The sequence below is a fragment of the Dendropsophus ebraccatus genome, chromosome 9 (genome assembly GCF_027789765.1).
Source record: "Dendropsophus ebraccatus isolate aDenEbr1 chromosome 9, aDenEbr1.pat, whole genome shotgun sequence".
NCBI classification, from domain to species: domain Eukaryota; kingdom Metazoa; phylum Chordata; class Amphibia; order Anura; family Hylidae; genus Dendropsophus; species Dendropsophus ebraccatus.
In genome coordinates, this window is record NC_091462.1 from 15,246,722 (window position 1) to 15,260,656 (window position 13,935).

The 13,935-nt window shown below is 44.1% G+C and overlaps 1 protein-coding gene across 3 annotated transcripts in view; it reads left to right on the forward strand.

Moving 5' to 3' along the window:
* The window catches only part of THSD7B (thrombospondin type 1 domain containing 7B), a 420,171-nt gene that overhangs the window by 318,436 nt on the left and 87,800 nt on the right, over positions 1-13,935 (forward strand). The window lies entirely within an intron of this gene.

A 13,935-nucleotide genomic window follows, 5' to 3' on the forward strand; every position in this document is an offset into this window, starting at 1 on the left:
TCAGCACTGGAGTGAGGGATTGAAATAAGAGTTACTGTATATCTCCTGATTCAGGGTAAGAAGTCCTGTTATACACTTCCTATACTATAGTCAGCTACTGAAAGCTCCACTTTAAATTGTGTTTATCTCGAATTATGACTTTGATCCAGATATCTTATTCCTCCACCATCTTGAAAGAAAGTTTTGAATACTCTTCACTTTGCGTAAGCAACTAAAATCATATCAGCTTTACAAGTCACATCCTCCTTGCTACGTCTGTATGGCGAGAAGCCGGTAATTAGTTACTGTGATTCCTACACATACTTACTGTAAATTGATCACGATGCGGGACACCAAAAAAATCTGACCTAGAGAGGTTTGTGGAGTTGTGGAAGGCTGATAAGCATCTGGTGGGCATTTGTCATCAAGCAGGTGAACTAATGGCTATGTAATTTTCTTTTCTCTTTGCTTGTCACGCACACTGCTAATCTGGACCTCGACAAAGGCTCAGGTTGGTATTTCATTCTATGTATTGATTATCATTTCAAATCCAGTGTTATTACTCTCCATTATAAGCCGGCAGCGGGCAGGTTCTCTATTTTGTCTTCGCTCTGTGTAAATACTAATTTGCCTATGAAGTGTTGTATGTAATTTCCATAATGCACACTAGTGGGGGTGTCGGATAAAGCTCCGGGGAACGTTGGAGAAATTAGGCTGCCTTATCTGCTGTTTTCATGCGTTGCTTAGATGGTGCACAGGAAACATGTTGCATCGAAGGGACATTTCTCCAGTAAATCTAAAAAATAGCATGTGATCATTTTACCTGGTTGCATAAAGTCCCATAGTGGAGTACACACTATAAACCCAGTGTATAAAATTACTCTGGCCCAGTAGTGGGCACTTGATTGACCGAGACCAGGCAGAAAGTCCTAGTAGCTTCCAACAGCTACCATGGGGGGGGGGGGGGCACTCTTATTGTCCTTACTGTAATAGGACAACCTAAGCTCTATGCAAGTTTTCACATAGAAAAAATTATTCTTAATTCTTACATATGTTAGTTGTTATATTGGGTTAAAAATGCTGCACTGGGTTTGAGTCTGCAGTCTTATTACTTCATTCATTTTCCTTAATATTCAGTTTTTAAGCTCAAAATGGTAGAAAATATTTAATAAGGGCATTTAGAAAGTGGTTTAAGGCGGCATTGTCATTTATCTAAACTTTTAGATAAAGTTTAGATTGCATTGGGTCTCGTTCCTGAGATCGGCTGTGATAGTTATAAGAGGGTGAGGCACGTGGCAGTGTTTTTCACTCCCTAGCCGGCGACACAAGATCTATATATTATGGTCTAGAGTCGGATATTGAGGCTGCTTGGGAAGGGGAGCATGCTACTGTGCATTGTGACAAGTGATAGCATCCAGTCCCAGGAGCGAGATCCAGTGTAATCTCAAATTTTGACATTTCTGGACAGAAGTTTCGATAAATAACGGCACCGATCTAAATCAGTTGTCCAGCAGGATTTGTAGATAGGTGCTCAGCAAGGGTTAAAACGACTCTGTACCCACAATCTGACCCCCCCGAAACCACTTGTACCTTTGGATAGCTGCTTTTAATCCAAGATCTGTCCTGGGGTCCGTTCGGCAGGTGATGCAGTTATTGTCCTAAACTATTTTTAAACTTGCAGTCCTGTGTCAAATTGGCGTGTCCTAGAAAGTATATGCCCTAGGCTTGCACCGCCTCTCCATCCCTCCTCCCTACCCTCTTCACCATTAGCAATGCCCCTAGAACAATTTCTGCTATTCATCTCCTGTGTGAACACTGCACATGGGTTGGATTATTAAGGCCCCTATACAGTGTTCAAGTGAAGAATAGGAAAAATCCTACCCAGAGGCATTCATAATGGTGAAGAGGGTAGAGAGGAGGGACGGAGGGGTGGTGCAAGGTTGGGGCACAGATATTCTAGGCCAGTGCTTCTCAATTCCAGTCCTCAGGCCTCACCAACAGGTCATGTTTTGAGGATTTCCCTTACAAAGAGCAGCTGTGATAAGACCTAATGCACTGAGGATAATTATATCACCTGTTAAATACTAAGGAAATCCTCAAAACATGACCTGTTGGTCAGGCCTGAGGACTGGAATTGAGAAGCACTGCTCTAGGCCACGCCAATTTGACTCAGGGCTGCAAGTTTAAAAGTTGTTTTTAGGACAATAACTGCATCGCCTGCCGAACGGACCCCAGGACAGATCTTGGATTTAAAGCAGCTATCCAAAGGTACAAGTGGTTTGGGGGGGGGGGGGGGGCAGATTGTGGGTACGGAGTCGCTTTAAAGTGGGGAAAAAAAAAAGAAACACACACCTTCCTTGCTTCCTTGGTATTATGGAGCTCTGGTCCCTGCTGTACTTCGTTTCTGGGTTAGGGACATAACATCACAGACCCATTCAAACAGTCAGCAGCCTTAGCCACAGATTGTCTGAGCAGGCCTGTGATGTCCTGTCCCTAGACCTGGAAGCAGTGCATAGTGGGGACTGAAGCTCCATAATACTGGCGGCGGTGCAGGAGTGAGAAAGGTAACTAGATGTTCTCTCTCTTTCTTTTTTTTTTTTAACTTTACTTCCTTCCTGAACATATACTACATTTAAAGGGGTACTCTGGCAAAATCTTTTTCTTTTAAATCAGCTGGTTTCAGAAAGTTCTGTAGAATTGCAATGTACTTCTATTTAAAAATCTCAAGTCTTCCATTACTTATCAGCTGTTGTATGTCATGCAGGAAGTGTATTCTTTCCAGTCTGACACAGTGCTCTCTGTTGCCACTCCTGTCCATGTCAGGAACTGTCTACAGCAGTAGCAAATCCCCATAGAAAACCTCTCCTGCTCTGGACAGTTCCCGACATGGACAGAGGTGGCAGCAGAGAACAGACCGGAAAGAATACACCACTTCCTGCAGGACATACAGCAGCTAAAAAGGACTAGAAGACTTTAGATTTTTAAATAAGAGTACAGTACAAATCTATATAACTTTCTGAAACTAGTGGATTTAAAAGAAAAATATTTTTGCCTGAGCTCCCCTTTAAAATGCATGCTGCCCAGACAACCCATTCCATTTAGCATCCAGGAATAAATAAACAATGAAAACAAGTTACATGGAAATGTTTCTCTGTTGACCCATTTGCTCTTATGGCAGATATTGCCCTAACTGCCTTTCAGCTAGCTGGGATAATAAAAGTGTCACTGACACAATAACAAGAAATAGTAAATGAGCTGTTGTGTTATTACTGTACCTGTACTGACCAGTAGGTCACAAGAGAAGAAGCTGAGTTGCTTAAATACTTGTAAGGCTTAGGGAGGCTAAGGTCCCATTTATTGAGCAGTTTTAGGCTTCTGCAACTTCAGATTACATCAGGATGGCAGCTGACTGTAAAAATTGTATTCTCTGACGCCAAATGTCTAAGAAGTATTCTAAGCTCCTAAAGTGCTAAGGGCTGTAATTTCTCATCACTACCCCTCCTATACCTGTCCCTTCTTGATTGACAGTCAGCTGGATGCCGAGCCCTGTTTCCAAGTCTCACACCAGTGCACAAAGCAGGAACGAGATTTGTAAGCAGAGGTTTGGGCTGGAAGCTGACTGTCATTCAAGCAGGAATAGGGATGGGTGGGCGAAAATTCTTATTAAAGTATTGTATTGCCCCACAAAAGTTATACAAATCCCGAAATATACACTTATTATGGGAAATGCTAATAAAGTGCTTTTTCCCTGCACTTATTACTTCACTTCCTGGATAACATGGTGATGTCACTTCCTGGATAACATGGTGATGTCACTTCCTGGATAACATGGTGATGTCACTTCCTGGATAACATGGTGATGTCACTTCCTGTATAATATGGTGATGTCACTTCCTGGATAATATAATGATGTCATGAGCCGACTACCAGAGCTGTGCGGGCTGTGGCTGCTGGAGAGGATGATGGCAGGGAGATGCTCAGTGTCCCTCCAGTGCCCTGTGTCCCTCAGTGTCCCCCTGCCATCATCCTCTCCAGCAACCACAGCCCGCACAGCTCTGGGAGTTGGGTTGTGACATCACCATGTTATCCAGGAAGTGACATCACCATGTTATCCTGGAAGTGAAATCACCATGTTATCCAGGTAGTGACATCACCAAGTTATCCAGGAAGTGACATCACCATGTTATCCAGGAAGTGACCACCATGTTATCCAGGAAGTGACATCACCATTTTATCCAGGAAGTGACATCACCATGTTACCCAGGAATGACATCACCATGTTACCCAGGAAGTGAAGCCTTGATGCAGTAGTAAGAGCAGGGAAAAAAACACATTATAAGCATTTCCAGTAATAAGTGTATATTGGTGATTTGTATAACTTTTGGAGGGCAGTACAATACTCACCCCAAAATGATAAAAAGTCGATACTTTATTTCATATAAAAAAAGGATAAAAAAATGACGGTCGCCTACGCGTTTCATGTGCATACATGTTTAGTCATGGTCACTACCTTTTGACTTGCCAAAATATTGGCCCGTTTATGGTGCTCGGTGTCACATTGTAGCCACACCCCTTCCAAGTAGGCCACGCCCCATTCTCCAAAGTGTCTAAAACACATAATAACTGTGATGCATGCCATGTAAAATATTGATTCTTTTTTTTTTTTTTTTTTTTTCTATTCTGGCATATTTGCAATAGTAGCTTTGCCCCAATGTGTCACTTTTTACTTGGAGTGTTCCTCCAAGCAACCAATCAGATTCTAGTTTTTATTTTCCAAAGAGTCTCTGAGGAATGAAAAATGAAATCTGATTGGTTGCTAGGGGCAACTGAGCCAGTTTCACTTTACACCATGTTTGATAAATCTCTCTTTGATTAATTAGAAAAGTAATAGAGTAATAGCGCCCCCCACCTCCCCTCGGTCCCAGAAATATAAGGTTCTCAAGATCCGCTCTCCATCTCTGAAGACATAGTGGACTGAGCAGCAGAGCCCCCAGCTCGCCCCGATCCATCAGAAGTCAGTCTTGTGATATAATTGCTGTAATCTGTCCCTCGCAGCCCTGTCACTCCTCATACATCATGGCGCCACATTCGCAGTTATTTAAGGATTTCCAGTGATAAAGAAGAGAACACCTGGGAGCGGCGGTAATTACCCGTCCCCGCCCTCCTCCAGCCATAGGAGCTCTACAGTCCACATTATATCTTATTTCACATACAATTTGCCTTCACTGTAAATTATTCAGTAACATTTCAGATTCCTCACAAATGTCACACTAAAAATTGCCGGTGTATTATACGGCAGTCAGCCGCGCTCCGCCAAATCACTCCTCTTAAGAATAAGGGAAATTACACCCACACGGCTCACTGGTGAGGCTTCAGAGGAGGCCGAGGAAGCGGGAAAGTACAGGAAAGTAACACTCGTCTCTGGAAAATGTTACACGGAGACGTTCTCTGAAAGACTGAATTTGTACTATTTAGGTATGAGTTATACTAAAGAGAGGGCATGCTATACAGGTGTAGGGAAGGAGCTCCAATAGGGGATATATCCATATATACGATTTCTCTTTTACAGAGAATCAGGCATTTTTTGTGAAGATAAGGAAATCTCCTCAAACAAATCAAAAGCTTAAAGGAGTTGTTCAGAGAAAAAAAAAATCTTTCAAATCAACTGGTCCCAGAATTTAGTTATATTAAGAAAAGTCTTCCAGTACTTATCAGCTGCTGTATGTCCTGTAGGAAGTGGTGTATTCTTTCCAGTCTGACACAGTGCTCTCTGCTGCCTCCTCTGTCCATGTCAGGAACTTTCCAGAGCAGGAGAGGTTTTCTGTGGGGATTTGCTGCTGCTCTGGACAGTTCCTGACATGGACAGAGGTGGCAGCAGAGAAAAAAACAAATTACAAATTTCTGACACTTGCTGGGACCAGCATTAATATATTATTATTATTATTATTATTATTTTTTATTTTTTACTCCCTCTTTAAATTAGTAGACTGGTTATAAGGATAGGAGGGGGATGCAGCTGCAGTATTTCTCTGTGTGGCTGCATGATATAAAAGAGGAGGAGCTGCAGCAGGGAAAACCATCTGATTGGCCCAGAGTACACAGCACAGCTTGTATATGACACTAGTGGCCCTGCCCACTCATGAAGGACAGAGGGAGAAAATGTGCACTTACAAAAGATCCAAAATCTGCAGTACTCTGAATGTTTTTGGATGCATCTAATGTGATCCGCAGCTATAGCTGCCCAGGTTTCCCATTGCAAAGGTTTCCCATCCCTGCCCTATAGTTACTGGGTTAGTTACTGGGTACTTTGGAAACATGGATTTCAGAGGAGAGATTTACACTATGTAAAGGTTGTCTAATTTAGGACACTTGTTTTCTAAGATAATAAATGAGGATCCCATGGCTCCCCATGCTGACACCATGCACCTGCACTATAAAGAGTGAGGTGTGAGGGTGCCTGTGTGCACTATTCACTTGTATAATACCGTACTGTAGTGATGAAATTGTGTATTTTTTTTTTCAATTAAATGTACAGGTACAGTAGTAGCTATTGGTGGAACCAACTGAACACATTTACATTACTACTTATGGGGAAAAAGCTGCTTGGCTCTCAACCAGCCTGCCAGAATGGATTGTGGTTGAGAACAAAGGTACCATTGTAGTTGTTTGGTGCGGTGCCCTCTACAGCCCAGTCAATCGGCTACTCAACTCCTGCACTACGGAGCAGTTGTCTCTTACTCAGTGTAGCGGCTGATCATCTATTGATAGATCATCCAGTGGGTGTTTTTTTCTTATAAAACCTATTTGAAGGTTTTATAAAGGGAAGGGAAGAGGGTGGTGGGAACATAATAATAATAGTGATACTCACCCATCCCCAGCAGCACCACCACAGACTCCTGAACCTCCAGGGTATCTGTGTCACCACAGGTATCCCACCTCAGTCACTGATTGGCTGAGCAGGCATTTCTAAACCGGGTCTTGATATCACAGAATCGGAAGATACAGGAGACTATGAGCAGTGGCGCTGTAGAGGCACCAGGACAGGTAAGTATCACTTCATTAACATACAGTATTCCCATCACTCCCTGCTCTCTCTGTTTTTTTTATGTTTGCCCAGAGGTCTTCTTTAAGAACCCAGCTGAATAGCCTAGGTAGATCCATTTTACCATTCACTAAATTTTTGTTGTTTTTTCACTTTAAAAATATGATAATTACTCAGCTTAAAAAAAAATCTGGAAAAAAAAAGTCTTGACATTGTAATATTATTATTAAAACATTTCAAACCTAAATTAAAGAACGATGATACTAGACAATATAAGGGGGTCACGACATAGTAATATTATGAATATGGGTTTAAAAGGTCTAAAAGAGGAAAGTTTATAAGAAATCATTTAGTTAAATGGCTTTGTCTTTTGGTAATTGGACTGGAGGGGATATTGCCGAGGCAGCACGAAAATGAGTGATTCCCCGTGTCCAGCGAGAGTAATGGCTTCGGTGAGGTCTCGTCATTTAACGGATTATGCTAAGATGTGTCATAATTATGATTGATGAAAGGCTGTATCACATGCCAGCACTTACTCTAATGTGCTCGCTGGTGAGTGTACGTCCGTCAACGGCCGCATTTATAACTCAATTTCTAAATGAGTCGCCCTGAAGCCAGATGAAGAGTTAACTTGCTCTGAAAATACAATTATTTCCTTTTACTCAGAGGAAAGAGGATCCAGGGCTACAAAGTGAATGGCTTACCCATAGATGAGCCTATTAATATAAAACCAGGGGGAGTTCAGCTCCTGGCGCCCCCACCGATCAGCTGACCGGAGCGCTCTCTCCTGTCGTTGCTGTGGGAGTTGTAGAAACAGATGTTCACGCTTGCTCAGCAGTTTCTGATAATGCTCCTATATAGCGGTATACCCATGTCATAATCGGATATTGTGAGAATATGCCATCGTTTTATGATCAATGAGGGTCTGGCCAATAGTCGGGATTTGATAAATGCAATGAAATTCATTATTTTCCCCTGGGCGGGCTCAGCTGTGCAGGAAACTTATGAATTGCGATGTGCAGGTAAAACACTAAGGCCTCAGTCACGTGTCCGTCCTTCTGTATAGGAACAGGAACATACTATAGGGACATAGGGCTAATGTTGTTCAGAGGCCCCATTCACATGTCTGTACATGTGTACAGGGCTGTGATCCAGGCCGCCATCCAGACTTGTTGTAACATGGCCCGAGATTTGTGGCATCATGGCTATGTTAATGAAGTGCCAATGTAGTGCTTAGTGAAGCAAAGAGCAGTGCAGATGCACATTCAGGCCACGTTCACATGACGTAAGACACTGGCCGTTCCGTGACTTGGCCGGGTCACGGAACAGCTGGTGTCAGAGAAGATCATCCCAGCCGGTACTGCAATACCGTCCAGATGATCTTCACTGCTGCTGAATTCGCATGCGGGTGCATCCTAATTCCCCGCCACACACAATAGAGCGTGCGGCCGGAGCCACGCGCTCCATTGTGTGAACTGACAGGTTCTCTGACATGTCAGTTTTTTGCAGCGCCGCTAGCAATCCCGGCCGGAGTGTATACTATGTGTATACACTCCGCCAGGATTACCTTAGCCTACAGCACAATGCAGGTTCAGTAGTAATCATGGCCGTTGTTAAAAATCAGCAACAACGGCTGTGATTACTACTAACCTTACATTGTGTTAGCGTAGCCTCATAGTGCGGGCTGAGGGTCCGCGGTTTCGGGCTGCACTACAGATGCGTGAATCTGGATACACATCTGCAATTTTTTTCTCCATAATTGCAGATAGACTACAGACCCATTCAGTTGTATCACCCCTTTCATGCGCCTGTAGGTGTTACTGGTCTGTGCCGGTGCCGTGATCTATGCAATTGCGGCATAGATCACCGGTTACCTATGAACGGGTCCGTGTAATTGCAGACAGCTACAGATGCACGTCTTTAATGCTGTCCACAGCTGCGGGTCTGTAGTTATGGACAGCAGTACAGACGTTTGAATCATCTATCGGTCGTCATTCGAGAGAGCCCCGCACACCTCATATTGACCTCCCAACCCAGCCCAATGGCTGAGTATAAGGTGTATGGGGACCTTTAGGTCTGTGGTAGCAACAGACATCTTGAACTATAGCATTTAAAACCCTTATATTAGATCACCAAAATATGTGGCAGTAAAGCAATATACAGTGCACATGGAGCTAGGGCACTAAACCAAAACTTTTTACCTGTGCACTAAACTTCTTATCTGCTCATTATCAGGCAAAGTCTTAAGCCTTAAGTCTAAGACGGGTTTGCTGAGTCCCATTATAACCTATGGAGGGGGGAGGGGCAAAGGGGGATGAGTGAGCAGGGAGAACAGACAAGAAGCTGTACAGTTTACAGACTAGGCATATAAAATGCTGCATTCATAGGTCAGAAATTTCAGTGCTTATCTGGTATGTTGGTGAGAGAAGATTGCAGGATGATATGTTATGCAGGGCTGCCTTTTCCCCTCTCTGTGCTCACTCATCCCCCTCGACCCCTCCCCCCTCCATAGAGCATAATGGACACAGAAATCCTGCTTCTTCTAAAGTGAGGGGGAAAGGTAGGAAAACAGCTTTTTTGAGTACAGAAGAAACCTCTTTTGCTCAATAAAACCTATAACAGAGTTTCTTAAAATTGCTTGTACTATAGATACTTATTACATGACAGTTACACTTTAAGTGACCAATGGCCATAGTATACTATATACTTCATTATATAGATATTATAGATCTTAGATATACCAATAAACCAGAATTAGGTCATCATTTCAAATTTTTCTTCTAAAAATGGAGATAACTTCACATTACCCGTTAGGTTGGAGATTTCTTTCGTCGTGTCAAACCTGTCCAGTTGTGATCAGAGCAGAAGTTTAGTTTCTTGCTTTCTCTGATGTTCATTACACATGAGCGGTGGCGTCCAACTTTAAGATGATGCGTCTGTGTCTTTAATGAGACATGAGAGATTTTTTTTATTTCTTCTCTTTGCTGCGATCCCGAGCGCTGAACTCAAGTTGAAAAGCTGATCTTGAAATGTCAATCTTTGAAGTCTCTCGGCGCAGACAAGACTGGAGAGCCGTTCTGTATTGAACTGCAATGAAAATGTCACAGTGAAAATACAACTATTCATAAGGTTAATGATGGAGGTTGGAGCTGGGGATGGAGATTCCAGATGATAGATTTCACTTTTGCACCCGGACTCTAAATGTGTGAAATGGAGACTGATATTATAGCGCCTTTATTTGATGAACAAAGACAGGATTTCTCTGTAGACATCTAAAATATATTTTAACTCTTGTCTATTGCTGGTGATGGTAGGTACATGAGATGATTTATGACTCTGTGATATAAGATCTCTATAGATCATATATCATATAGAACAGGAAACCTTTGGACCCCTAGCTATTGCGAAACTACAAATCCCATCATACCTGGACAAAGCTTTGACTGTCCAAGTATAATAAGAATTGTAGTTTTGCAAATGATGGTTCCCAGTACCTGCTGTAGAATCTGCATTTAAAAGCTAAAGACACCTTTGAAAAACAGTTTCTCCATAGGTCTTTATTAAAAACTTTACTTACTTTCTCTTCTACAGCTTGCTGTGTGAGCTCTTTTTTTTTTCTCTAATTTAGTACACATCCTGTGAGATTCCCCCAGCAGGCTGCTTTATATCTGCCTTCCCCTCTGTTCCCACCCTGTGTGAGCTGTCCTTCAGGATTTCTCTTCCCCCTATCTATCATCTCAACCTGGTGTATAAGCTCCCTGTTGTTATTTCTTAGGCTATGTTCACACTACGTATGAGACCGGCCGTTCCGTGACCCCGGCCGGGTCACGGAACGGCTGGTCTCTGGCCGGACCATCGGCAACAACGGCCGTAGTTTTACGTAGTGTGAACATTGCCTTAAGGTGCATGCGAGCTACATAAGGTGGGCAGATAACCCACCACGGATTTCCCGCTCTATTGGATTCTGCCATCTGTCATCCACCTGTTAATTCTTTGGGTGGACGTTGGAATCGGCCTGTGCATAGAATGGAGTTTATGGCATGGGCGGAGATACGAGCGAGCAGGGGCAAGTAGTGTGAACGCACCCTAAGGCTGAGTATAACAGCGGACGTTCTGTGACACGGCCATGTCACCGAACAGCAGCTATCTGTGAAGTTCATTCCGCAGTACCGTTCGGATGAATTTAATTTCTTTTTAATTGGAATGCGGGCACATTCAGGTGTACCCGCATTCCAATTTCCCATAGAAGATAATGTAGAGTACTGTCAGTTTTGTACGGCTGCTATTCAATGAATAACGGCCGCACAAAACTGACATGTCAGTTTTTTTGTGCGGCCACATGGATTCCCGGACAGAGTGTATACATTCCGGTCGGGATTCCATAGCAATTAAAACGAACGGCAAGTTAATTAAATAACGGGTGCGGTTGCAAACCTGCCACTACGGCCGTTGTCTAATGAATTTATACCTTGTGTGAACTTACAAGCCTAACAGAGATAGAAGAAAAGCTGTTTGACTTATCAAAAGCTATATAGTGGGAAATTTCTAATAAAGACTTTTACATTTTACACTCAAGGAAGTTTAAAAAAAAAACCTCACTGCAAAGTTGTCCAAATCCTTTAACTGCATTCAGCCACCTGTTTTTCAGTTATATACAGTATAAGGCTATGTTCACATAGCGTATGAGACCGGCTGTTCTGTCTCTGAAAAGATCATCCCGGCCGGTACTGCAGTACCGGCCGGATGATCTTTATGGCCGCGGGCGCCTCCGTGCACACCGGCATCACAACTCTCCACAGCACGCTATGGAGCAGGCTGCAGCCGCTCGCTCCACAGTGTGCATTGACATGGTTTTCTACGGCCACTATTCACTGAATAGCGGCCACAGAAAACTGACATGTCAGTTGTTTGCGGCACAGCTTGGGATTCAGGCCGGAGTGTATACTATGGGCCACATGTATCATCCGGCGAACGGATGATTTTCGGCGGAAAGTGCCGATTTGCGTATTATTTTATACGCAAATGGCCGATTTGCGAATAAAATATTCGCAATTCGGCACTTTCCGCCGAGTACGCCAAGGGGGGCGTGTAGTGGGCGGAACGGAGGGCGCGGACTCAGAGTCCGCGCGATTTACCATCCGTTCCACCCAAATATACGCCGAAAACCTACTCCAGTCCTCAGCTGGCATAGGATTTCGGCGGTGCGCGCCAGCGCGCACGGGATTTATGTGGAGGCAGTCCGCCTCTACATAAATCTCCGTAGCGCCGGAGCTGCGGGGGCATTTTTAAGTCCGGCGTAAAAAACGCCGGACTTAATAAATGCCCCCCTATGTGTACACGCTCCGGCTGGGATCCCATAGAAAAAAAGGTAACGTATATTTTCGTAATGATCACGGCCGTTGTACACATTTTATGAAAATATACGTTGTGTAAACATACAAAACAGACTCTCTCTGCTCTCTTAGCCTACAGAGCAGAAGTTTGTGCTCAGTAGCTGCCCTTCTCTGCTCTATCCTCTGGTGGCTTGTAAAAGCTTGCAAACACATTGATGGTGTACTACTCTGCTTCCATGGCCTCATACTGCTGTAGGGACTTTATAGGTACTGAGTGGCAATGCATTCGATACTACAGTATGTGCATTACTGCTCACATCTGGCCTGGTGAATGAAAAGTGAGTGCCGATACACACCAGACAATGTATACACTAGCACTCACCTGGAGCCAGGAGGTGCACACTGCAACACCATGATGTAGTGCCCCAGGGACGTAGATAGGATTCACAGGGCCCCATTGCAAAAAACTGGGGGCTTATGAATCTGGTGCACCCCCCCATCTGTCTGGGAATGGGGGGGATGCTGGCGGTGACGTGCTAAGCCACCCCATACTCACTTCTCACTTGGCCCGACTTTCTGTCGCTCTAACACGCCACTGACAGCACCAACACCACCCCCGCAACCCCCCCTCCCAAAAATCTGGAAGGGGGATGATTAGGTGCTTTGGGGGTGAGGGGGTTGTTGCCACTTCCTGGAGAGCGGGTGCTGCTGCAGTCGGGAAGGGGCTTTGAGAGTGACGTACCATGATGGCAGACCTCACTTTGCCAGGGCCCGGGCCCCGTAGCTGCTGCGTGGTCTGCCATCATTGTAGATACGCCCCCATGACAGGCACCACACCTGTATATCTCCTCTATTGTGTATCCACCCTTGGATACACAATAAAAGATAAAAGAACATAGTAGAAAGTTTCTGATGGGGTCTTTTAAGATTTCCCCTTAGGTATAAGTGCGGGGCCAGCCTGATAGCAGATAGACAATTATAGCGGCAGCAATAAGAGGAGCAGGAGCAGCAGCCGATTGGGCCGAGCCTGTTTATAATTGATGTTGAAGTGTTAAAGATACTTGTTATTGCCGAACAGAGCTTCAAAGAGCGCAAACCTGGAGGAGGCCTCCCGCGAAACCCAACTATCTCAAATAGATTTCACACATTCGATGGGACCGGAATGTGAAATATGTAAATTTTCTGTTTGATTTCGGCTTTCCCCGGCCTGTGATATCTACAAGAAATGATTAGTTTTGTCTCGGCAGACCGTCTCTTGTTTTGAGTTCCTGTCGAATGAAATACAACGAGATGACATTTAAGGCCGAGCCGTGTAGGGGAGAACGCTTCCTTAGAGTCTGTCAATTGAAACTTCTTTCGGATCGCTCCGTAAATCAACTTCATACGTCTGACAAAGTAAAGGGAAACTTCTTACTCGATAAATATGCTTGTTTAGAGGAAAGCTTCAAGACTCTTATAACGGGCTGGATGGGAGACGGGATCGTGCTGCGAATGGCAGGAACCTTTGAGGGATAGTACGATAGCTTGTAAGAACAACCTGCTGAGCCTCTGTATTGGCATATTATGGGCTTTTGGTCTACA